Source organism: Triturus cristatus, chromosome 1_2 (assembly GCF_964204655.1).
Source record: "Triturus cristatus chromosome 1_2, aTriCri1.1, whole genome shotgun sequence".
NCBI lineage: Eukaryota > Metazoa > Chordata > Amphibia > Caudata > Salamandridae > Triturus > Triturus cristatus.
Genome location: NC_140580.1, coordinates 1,099,553,602 through 1,099,562,832, shown reverse-complemented (window position 1 = coordinate 1,099,562,832; position 9,231 = coordinate 1,099,553,602). Strand labels below are relative to the sequence as shown.

Genomic DNA, 9,231 nt, shown 5'->3' with positions numbered 1-9,231 from the left:
CCTGCTGCTGGGAAGGACCCCCTGCTGTTTCATTTTCCAAATCTCCTCCAATGTATTCAGGGCTCAGGTAATGCCTATGCAGGATTATTGCAATACTATGTACCGAGGTGCTGAAAGAAAGACACGGAAAATGACAGAGACTACACATCCGGTCAGTTAGGCTTTGATTCAAAATTAAGACATTGGCGCACATCTTCCCGGCTCTTAAAGCTCTCTATCGCCTCCTGGTGGCTGCACTGTTCTCACAGCACGGGAGGGCCGTGGACCAAAGTATTTACCGTCAATTTTCCGACCTGAAGATCGGGATGAACCAACAGCTCAAACCTTATCAGTTATCACCCTGGGCAGGCTCAGTCAGAAACCACCTGGTGATAAAACCAGCGGGATGAGAAGAGCACAGCTTTGAAATTGACCGTAATCAGACCCCAGCTCCAATCACACCTGATCTTCAATAAAACACTGAAAGCAAGGTTTTTTTTCCAAACGGGCATCCGCGGCCCATCATGATACTGCCTGAAATACTCTGCCTCCAAAACCGAACAGGCCCACCCTGATTTCAGCTTGATAGCCGCTGATTCCTCGACCTATGATATCCTTGTGTCCTCGCTGAATGGGCTGAAGGGCCGGGTATCCTCAGAGACTCTGCCCAACTACACTGCCAGTGCTACGCAGCGGCAATTATCACCAGCTTGTAGGTCACAAAAGAGGAAAATAAATTAATGCAACTTTGTATGCGTGATTACACATCAACGATGAGTGAAGAGTGAAGAACAGCTAAGCTTTGAAAAGATGAACTTGGTAACTTTCCAGCAACAGGTATCAGCACTTCTGGATGGATCACGCGCAGCTGGAGAAGAGTAGCTGCTGCTCGCTCTCCATTCACGCTAAAAGAAGAAGATACATTAGATTACTTCAATGAATGATATATAATCTTTGTTTGCGGCAAACATATATATAAACGACATCAGAAAACAATAATTCCAGTGCATCACCAAGGTTCTCAGAGCAGCATGACGAAAAGTAAACACGTTGGTCTGTTTTTCTGAAGGCAGCTCATTGGCTTTGTCCTGCTACCAACCAATGGGCTGCCGTTTTTCTGCATAAGTGATGCTAAGTGTAAGGTTAGGCCCTGACTGAAGTGACCCTGTCAGCATCTTTTATGGACGTCAATTAAGGGTTGCAAGGGCTACCTAATGCAAGGTCTGGCTGGTCCTTTCCTACTTCCTGAAAGTGCTCTGGCTGTCGGTGTCCCCAGGCGTAGTGAAGATAGCCCTAGTAAGAGATATTAAGCATCCTTCTAGGGGCAAAATTATTTCAGTTGGTCCCACATACTGCCTTTACCCTAGGAGCTATGTTTAGGACAGGGGGTCAACCTTTGATGTTTTCCGGGGTCATAAGGTGCATGACGTCACCATCCCTGGAATTTAGGTGAATAAGTGTCCTCACATACGTTTGCAATTACCAATGTCTATTAGTATATTAAACAGCCCTTCATACACTTCAATACATTTGAAGGTCTGCTTTGCTCCGTCTCGCCAAACACTTCCCTGCTCTTTCTTGATCCACGCCTTATGCCACAAATGGCAAAATACTCTGCTCTTAAATTCTTTTAAAATTTCCCTAGAGGAGTGTGGGTGGTAGAAAAACCTGTCATCCCCCGCTAAGATGCCTGATGGATGGGGAAATCAGAACAGAAAAGGCCACGTGTAATTACACATTGTATGTGTACAATTAGACTGTAATCTATGTGTACAAGTCTTGTCAAGTAGTATATACTTAAGGAAATTGCAGCATTAGCAGGGTGAATGCTTAGGCATCAGAATCCAGTTGAGCGGGGATGCTAGGGCGAAGCTGAGAACATTTGTACTGCAGGCCTTTCTCTTGATAGAGCTGGTTTATTAAAGGATCCATTTCTACATTTGACTAATGGCCAGTCATTGAGCACATGTTGCAAATTAAATTCTTTATTCACGCTGAAATAAGAGGTGTCATTAAGCAACTAACTGCTCTCAAAGTTATGAACCATAGAAGGACAAACGCTTGAGTTATTTCTGCTGGGATTTGAGCCTGCGGTCTGCAGGACACCTGGCTGGCCGTCAGTCTGCTGTCCGATACAGCAGAGTGATCGGGCATTCGTCACGTGACCTATGGGCACCCGCCCATCTCACGGTTTGCTTAGCTTCCCAGAAGCTCCTGCCAAAATGAGGGGGGCTTGAAGGAGTTGGGGAGATGGTTTCAAGGCAGGGCAGTTGGGGAGTGAGTTGCCACAGTCCCAGCACACTCCTGTATGCCCTAGAAATAGAGTCTTAAGTTACTCTGCGGGAGTTTCTGGAGCAGAGACCAATCTGGGTCGTCCAGCCTGGTCTGTTTGGCAGCCTTCTCAAACTCAAAATCCAGCATGAATGTACCCCACAAATTTAAAGTCCCCAGAGAACCTACACTGCAAAGGCACTGGACACAGAGTAGGAATTTGATTCCTTATTGGTGAATCCTGATAATTTGATGAAGATGACATCACAATAGCTAGAATAAAAATACTGCCATTTTGCCAGAGTTTGTGAGAATGCCTTCCCTCTCACTTCATCTGTTTGGCAGGAGCATTTTTCCCAGATATTTCTTTTCATCTGATGGTCATTTCTTTTCTTTCCCTGATGTTTCTTTTCATTTAGAGGCCAGGGAACAGCTGGGTATTATGATGTACAAATGCTCTCCACTTGTCTTTGCCGTTTTCATGTAGGTTTATTTCATCAATCAATCAGGGAATTGTAAGCGCACTACTTATCCCTGAGGGTCTCAAGGTGCTGGGGGGTGGGGGGGGGGAGGTGGGGGGATAGCAGATCCGTTCAGCCGAAGAGCCAGGTCTTGAGAGTTTTCCTGAAGGTGTTCAAGTAGGGGGCGTGTCTGATATCTACCGGTAACTCGTTCCAGGTCTTGGCTGCGATGTGGGAGAATGCTCTTCTGCCTGCTCTGGCTCTGTGGATGCGCTAGGTTTCAGCCATTGCGAGGTTTGAAGATCAGAGGTTTCTTTTGGGTATGTGGAAATTTATTCTGTCGTTGAGGTATTTGGGTCTGGTGTTGTGTAGGCATTTATAGGCGTGGGTGAGGATTTTGAAGGTAATTCTCTTCTCCATGGGAAGCCAGTGGAGTCTCCACAGGTGTTGGCTGATGTGTACGTGCCAGGGGATGCCTAGGACGAGTCTGGCCGCGATGTTCTGTATTGTTTGGAGTTTGCGGAGTTTGGACTTGTTTATGCTGGCGTAAAGGGCGTTTCCATAGTCCAGTTTGCTGGTGATGAATGCGTGGGTGACTGTCTTCCTTGAATCCGGGGGGATCCATTTGAAGGTTTTGCGAAGGGTGCAGAGGATGTTGAAGCAGCTGGAGGTGATGGAGTTGACCTATCTGTTCATGGCGAGGGTGGAATCGAGTATGATGCCGAGGTTTTTGGCGTGGTCCGAGGGGGTCCGTGGGCTGTGGGCCACCAGGTGTTGTCCCATGCTGAAGGGGTGGCTCCAAGGACGAGGACTTCTGTCTTCTCTGCGTTGAGTTTTAGACAGCTGCTGGTCATCCAGACTGCTACATCTTGCATTCCTTTCTGGAAGTTGAGTTTTGCGGTGGAGGGGTCTCTGGTGAGGGTGAGGATGAGCTGGGTGTCCTCCGTGTAGGATACAATGTTGAGGCCGTGTTGCCCGACGATGGCTGTGAGGGGGGCCATGTAAATGTTGAAGAGGGTCAGGTTCAGAGATGACCCCTGTGGGACTCTGTAGGTGATATCCGTGGGGGCTGAGAGGAAGGGTGGTAGTCTGATCCTTTGGTTTCTTCTACTGAGGAACGATCATATCCAGTCCAGGGCTATTCCTTGTATGCCTGCGTTGCGTAGTCTGGAAATTAGTGTGTGGTGAGAGATGGTGTCGAAGGCTGCAGACAGGTCGAGGAGGATGAGGGCTGTGGAGTGGCCTTGGTCCTGGAGGGAGCGGACATCATCTGTGGCGGCTAGTAGGGCGGTCTCTGTGCTGTGGTTGCTTCGGAATCCGGATTGGGATGGGTCGAAGACGTCATTCTCTTCGATGAATCGCGTCAGTTCCCTGTTGACTGTTTTCTCTGCCACTTTGCCGGCAAAGGGGAGGAGCGAGATGGGCCGGTAGTTCTTGAGGTTGGTGGGGTCGGCCGTGGGCTTCTTGAGCAGAGGTCTGACTTCTGCGCGCTTCCAGTCGTCTGGGAAGGTGTCTGTTGTGAAGGTGGTGTTGATGGTGTGTTGCAGGTCAGGTGCGATGGCGTTTGAGGCTTTGTGGTAGATGTGTGGGGGCAGGTGTCGGTGGGGGCCCCCGAGTGGATGCTTTTCATGGTCGAGGCAGTGTCTTCGATCGTGATCGGTGTCCAGTTGGGGATGGTGGGCTGGCTAGAGTTTCGTGCAGGGGGGAGTTCGGCTGTGGCGTCTTGCGGGTGGTTGATGAAGTTATCGTAGAGTGTTCAGATCTTGAGGTGGAAGTAGGTTCTCAGCTTGTCGCAGAGGTCTACGGGGTGATGTCTGTGGCTTCACTGCGTGGGTTGGTGAATTCCTGGATGACACTGAAGAGTCCCTTGGAGTCGGTGGAGTTGGCGAGGATTTTGTTGTGTATGAAGTTCCTTTTGGTGGTTCTGATTTGGTTGTGGTAGTCGGTCATGACGTCCTTGTAGGTGGAGTAGTTGTAGGTTGTCTTGGAGTTCCTCCAGTTCTTCTCGAGTCTTCTGCAGTTGTGCCTGGCTTCTTGGAGATCGGTGGTGAACCAGGCGGCTTTCCTGGGGCGCTGTTTGCCGGGGTTGCTTAGAGGGGCAAGCTTGTCAGTGCAGTTGGAGATCCAGGTGTTGAGGTCTCTGGCTGTGATGTTTGCGTCGGATGCCCTGGGGTGGTTGTCTCGGGTGAGGGTGATGTTCAGTTGTTCATCCATAACCTTGCCCCAGTTCCTTCGTGGAGGACGGGAACCTGGTTTTGGTGCCTTGGGTCTGTCGACAATGAAGTGGACGCAGTGGTGGTTGGTCCAAGGTGGTTGCATTATGTGGCTGAAGTGGACGCTGTTACCTGCAGTGAAGATGGGGTCGAGGGTGTGTCCGGCTCTGTGTGTCAGTGTAGTGATGAGTTGGTTGAATGCGATGTTGGCGAGGTTGTCGCAGAGGTTGGTGGAGTTGGGGTCGCTGGGGTTGTCGAGGTGGAAGTTGAGGTCTCCCAGGAGTATGTAGTTCAGTGATGTGATGGCGTGGGGTGCGATGAAGTCAGTGATGGTGGTGGCGAAGGCAGTCTGGGGTCGGGTACCTCGGAGTGTGGTGTTGGGGCTGGTCTGGATCTGGAAGTGCTTGTGTTCTGCGCAGGGGAAGGTTTTGCAGGAGGTGGTGAGGCAGAGGGTGCTCTTGTGGGCAATGGCGAGGTTGGGGCTGTCCTTCCTTTGGACTTTGTATCCATCCGGGATGGTGGTGCAGATGTCGGGGGTGCAGGAGGTGTTGGTTCATGTTTCCGTAAAGAAGGCGATGTCAGGCGTGAGGGAGTCGAGTAGGTTCCAGATTTCCGTGGCGTGTTTGTGTACGGAGCGAATGTTAAGGAGTATGCAGTTAAGGGTGTGGTCGGTGCTGGTGTCACTTGCGTAGGGGCTTGGGGTGGTGGTGAAGGTCCGACGGCAGTGCAGGCAGGAGAATTGGCCATGGGTCGTGTTCGGTGAGGCCAGTTGGCATTTTCGGTGAGTCTCTGGGTTGAGTGCGCAGAGAGCGGCAGAGTCATAGCGGTGGATGGTAGTAGGACTAGGGTTCCTGGCACTGGTCGCGGACAGGCGCAGACGAGCTTGCCTTAGGCATGCCCTTGGCGCTCCAGTGGCGTGACCGCGCAGCGGCCGCCATTAAGTAGGGGAGGGGGGAGGGATGGCAGCTGGGAGGTGGGGAGCGGGCTTGTGCAGGGGGGCGGGCCGCAGTACAAGTTTAACGAAACAGAGCCCATCAAATCCTCTCAGACACCATCCCCAGTCCGCTGACAGTTGTGGTAACCGCCAGCATCCGAACCTCTCCAACATTCCATATTACCATTCCCTCATGACACTAGTGTGCCACATCTCAAGTAAGCACAATGCAGTAAGCGCATTGCAAACATGTACATATCAGATTACACTGGTTTATGCAAGCAACGCCCCATCTGGCTCCACCACCCCAAACCCTTGACACAGCGGTCCGTCCATCCTGCTGCCCTCCCATGTATTTAAATGTACTCATACTTAATTTGCATGATTGCTATCATAGTATCCACCACCCTTAATCTCATGATCAATGTTAGAACTGGGGGTCTCTAGTTGGCTGAGGCAGTTACCTTAGTCCAAATAGGGACCCTTGCTCTTAGTCAGGGAAAGGAGCGACACCCTCTTTGATAGCCCCTGCTCACCCCCTGGTAGCTTGGCACGAGCAGCCAGGCTTATCTTCAAGGCAATGTGTAAAGTATTTGCAACCACACTCCGAGTGACACAGTGATAACACCACAAATGGACACCATACTGATGTATGAAAATAGCGGTACTTTATCAAGAAGAAAATTACGGTAAGACCAAACGATAACAATCCAACATATGCGTATTCGTAATATTTCACTTTGCCGGTTATTAGGCCAACAAATACTTGTAGGTTCTTGTGGTATTAATGAGCAGTTCACGATATTCAAGTGCAGTCCTAATGCAATGTTTTGCAGTTTGTAATGCAGTTTGTATCATCAGACTAATGCAGTTCGTAATGCAAGAATAATGCAATCCTCAATGCAAGTAATCAGGCAGTTCGTAATGCAAGAATAATGCAATCCTCAATGCAAGTAATCAGGCCGTTCGTAATGCAAGAAAAATGCAATCCTCAGTGCACTTACTGAAGCAGTTTGTAATGCAAGTATAATGCACTCCTTAATGCAAGTAATAAGGCAGTTTGTAATGCGAGAATAATTCAATCCTCAATGCACATAATCAGGCAGTTCGTAATGCAAGAATAATACAATCCTCAGTGCACGTACTCAGGCAGTTCGTAATGCAAGAATAATGCAATCCTCAATGCAAGTAATAAGGCAGTTTGTAATGAGAGAATAATTCAATCCTCAATGCACATAATCAGGCAGTTCGTAATGCAGGAATAATACAATCCTCAATGCAAGTAATAAGACAGTTCGTAATGCAGGAATATTACCAGGCCAATCGATGCAATTAGCGCGGGCACAACTAGGCTCCAACCACAGACAACAGATCCTGAACTTCCGAGGGTGGCACCAGTTCTGCCGGGAGGTCCGGGCCGCTCGAGAACTCAGCGCGTCTAATGCGATGCAGCGGGAGAGAGACGGGAGCACTCCTGTGCTCCTCCTGGGCCTTTCCAGGCCACACACGCTTGCGGCTCCCGACTGGAGTTCACGCTTTACCTGGAGGATGCACTGCCTCGCTCTCTCTCTCTCCCTGCTCGTTGGATGTCCTGCTGGGCGCTCCCAATGACGACGCAGCTCCGATGCAAGGCGACGCTGTAGCCGGACAGGTTACGGCACTGCCTTTCTCCATTGCTGACGATCTTGGGCAGATTCCTCTTGTGAACAATGATCACGATTACCTCATGACTACCTTAGCTTTACGAAATCCTTTAGCACGTTGCGGCTCAGGCCGGTGGCGGCGATCTTCATCTGCAGCCTCAGTTACGATGACCGCTCGGGTCTCAAATGGCTACACAGCAACGTGGACGATGAATCATGCTGCGGAGGCACTGCAGTCACGGGGCACTTTCCAACCAGCACCACAGACCCCACGGCAGTCTAAGGCTGCACACGCACAAAGCGTCGCTGAGACTCGGTTGGGTTTCAGGCCACACAGTCCCAGGCCAATGCTTACGAAGGTCTCAGGCTGCAAAAAGCACACTCACACAGCGCCGCTGAGACACACTTGGAAACTTTTACGTTCCTGAGATTCCACAACAGGGAGCCAGGTCTCCTCGGGCCCTTGGGGACAAGTTACTTCGGGACACAGCACACAGCAAAGTCCTTTCAAGCGGGGGGACACAGCACACAGCAAAGTCCCTTAGCCTCTCCTTGGTTAAACCAGCAAACTGCCAGCCCCAGAACTCACAGCAAGGGACTTTTTTTCAGTCTCCTCAGCTATTCTTCCTTGACAGAGGTTCCTCTTAACCACAAAGTAGTTTCAGTCCTTTTCACTCTTGAGCAGTCCAATGTTCAGGGGTTTCAGTTCTCATAGTTATACCCCTAAATGTCTTTGAAGTCTTTGTGTTCAGGGGGCACTGACCCCTGTCCAAATCAGTTCTGGGTGTCTCCCTGCCAGTGACACCTTCTTCCTTTGATAGTGGGGGTCTGGTTCCTCAATCACTCAGCAGGAGGGGGAGCCATTCTTTTTGGCAGCAGCCCAGGCCTCTTCACCTCCAGGGGGCTACTCCTCCCCCTACACTCCAGATTCAGGTCAACCTGTTGCTGTCCCACCTACCCCTCCCCTGGGTCAAGACATTTCCCAGATCCTATCACTTTCAAATCCAGACAGTCAATCCACAACCAGGCAGAGACCCACAGAATTGTTAGAGCAATAAAAACAGCCACTTCTAAAATCTCGTAAGCTCCTGAGGCGGAAGCCGGGAGACTTGCACCTATTTTTAAAATTGTATATCTGTGTCACAACCCGCCTAATTCTTTGTGTTTTTAAAACATCACTCACCCGTCTGCCACCACTGGAGCGGGCCCAGAATCGCCAAAACAGCGACCCCTTCGCTGCAACTCTAACCCAGGAACAAACATTTCTGCCGCCATTCACGGCGAGGGAGAGAGGCCACGCCCACTTGAGGCCACGCCCACCCGCCGCCCACAGTATATAAACGCTGCCTTCAGCGCCACAAACTAGAATCTCGTAAGCTCCTGAGGCGGAAGCCGGGAGACTAGCACCTATTTTTAAAATTGTATATCTGTGTCACAACCCGCCTAATTCTTTGTGTTTTTAAAACATCACTCACCCGTCTGCCACCACTGGAGCGGGCCCAGAATCGCCAAAACAGCGACCCCTTCGCTGCAACTCTAACCCAGGAACAAACATTTCTGCCGCCATTCACGGCGAGGGAGAGAGGCCACGCCCACTTTGAGGCCACGCCCACCCGCCCCTTTCCTACACATTAAAGATGTGCAACTACCGGACGCGCAGCGGACGGGCGCAGCGGGCGCGCCGTCAGCGCGCCAAAGGCGCGCCAAAGGCAAGCCCGTCTGGGCCCGTC

At 50.7% G+C, this 9,231-nt stretch overlaps 1 long non-coding RNA gene across 1 annotated transcript in view; it reads right to left on the bottom strand.

The window, feature by feature from the left end:
* Positions 1 to 232: 232 nt before the first annotated feature.
* LOC146868744 (uncharacterized) overlaps positions 233 to 9,231 on the bottom strand; it is a 183,271-nt gene continuing 174,272 nt past the window's right edge. The window contains exon 7 of the long non-coding RNA XR_014966406.1: positions 233 to 884. This is a non-coding gene — a long non-coding RNA (uncharacterized LOC146868744). The remainder of the gene's footprint in view (positions 885 to 9,231) is intronic.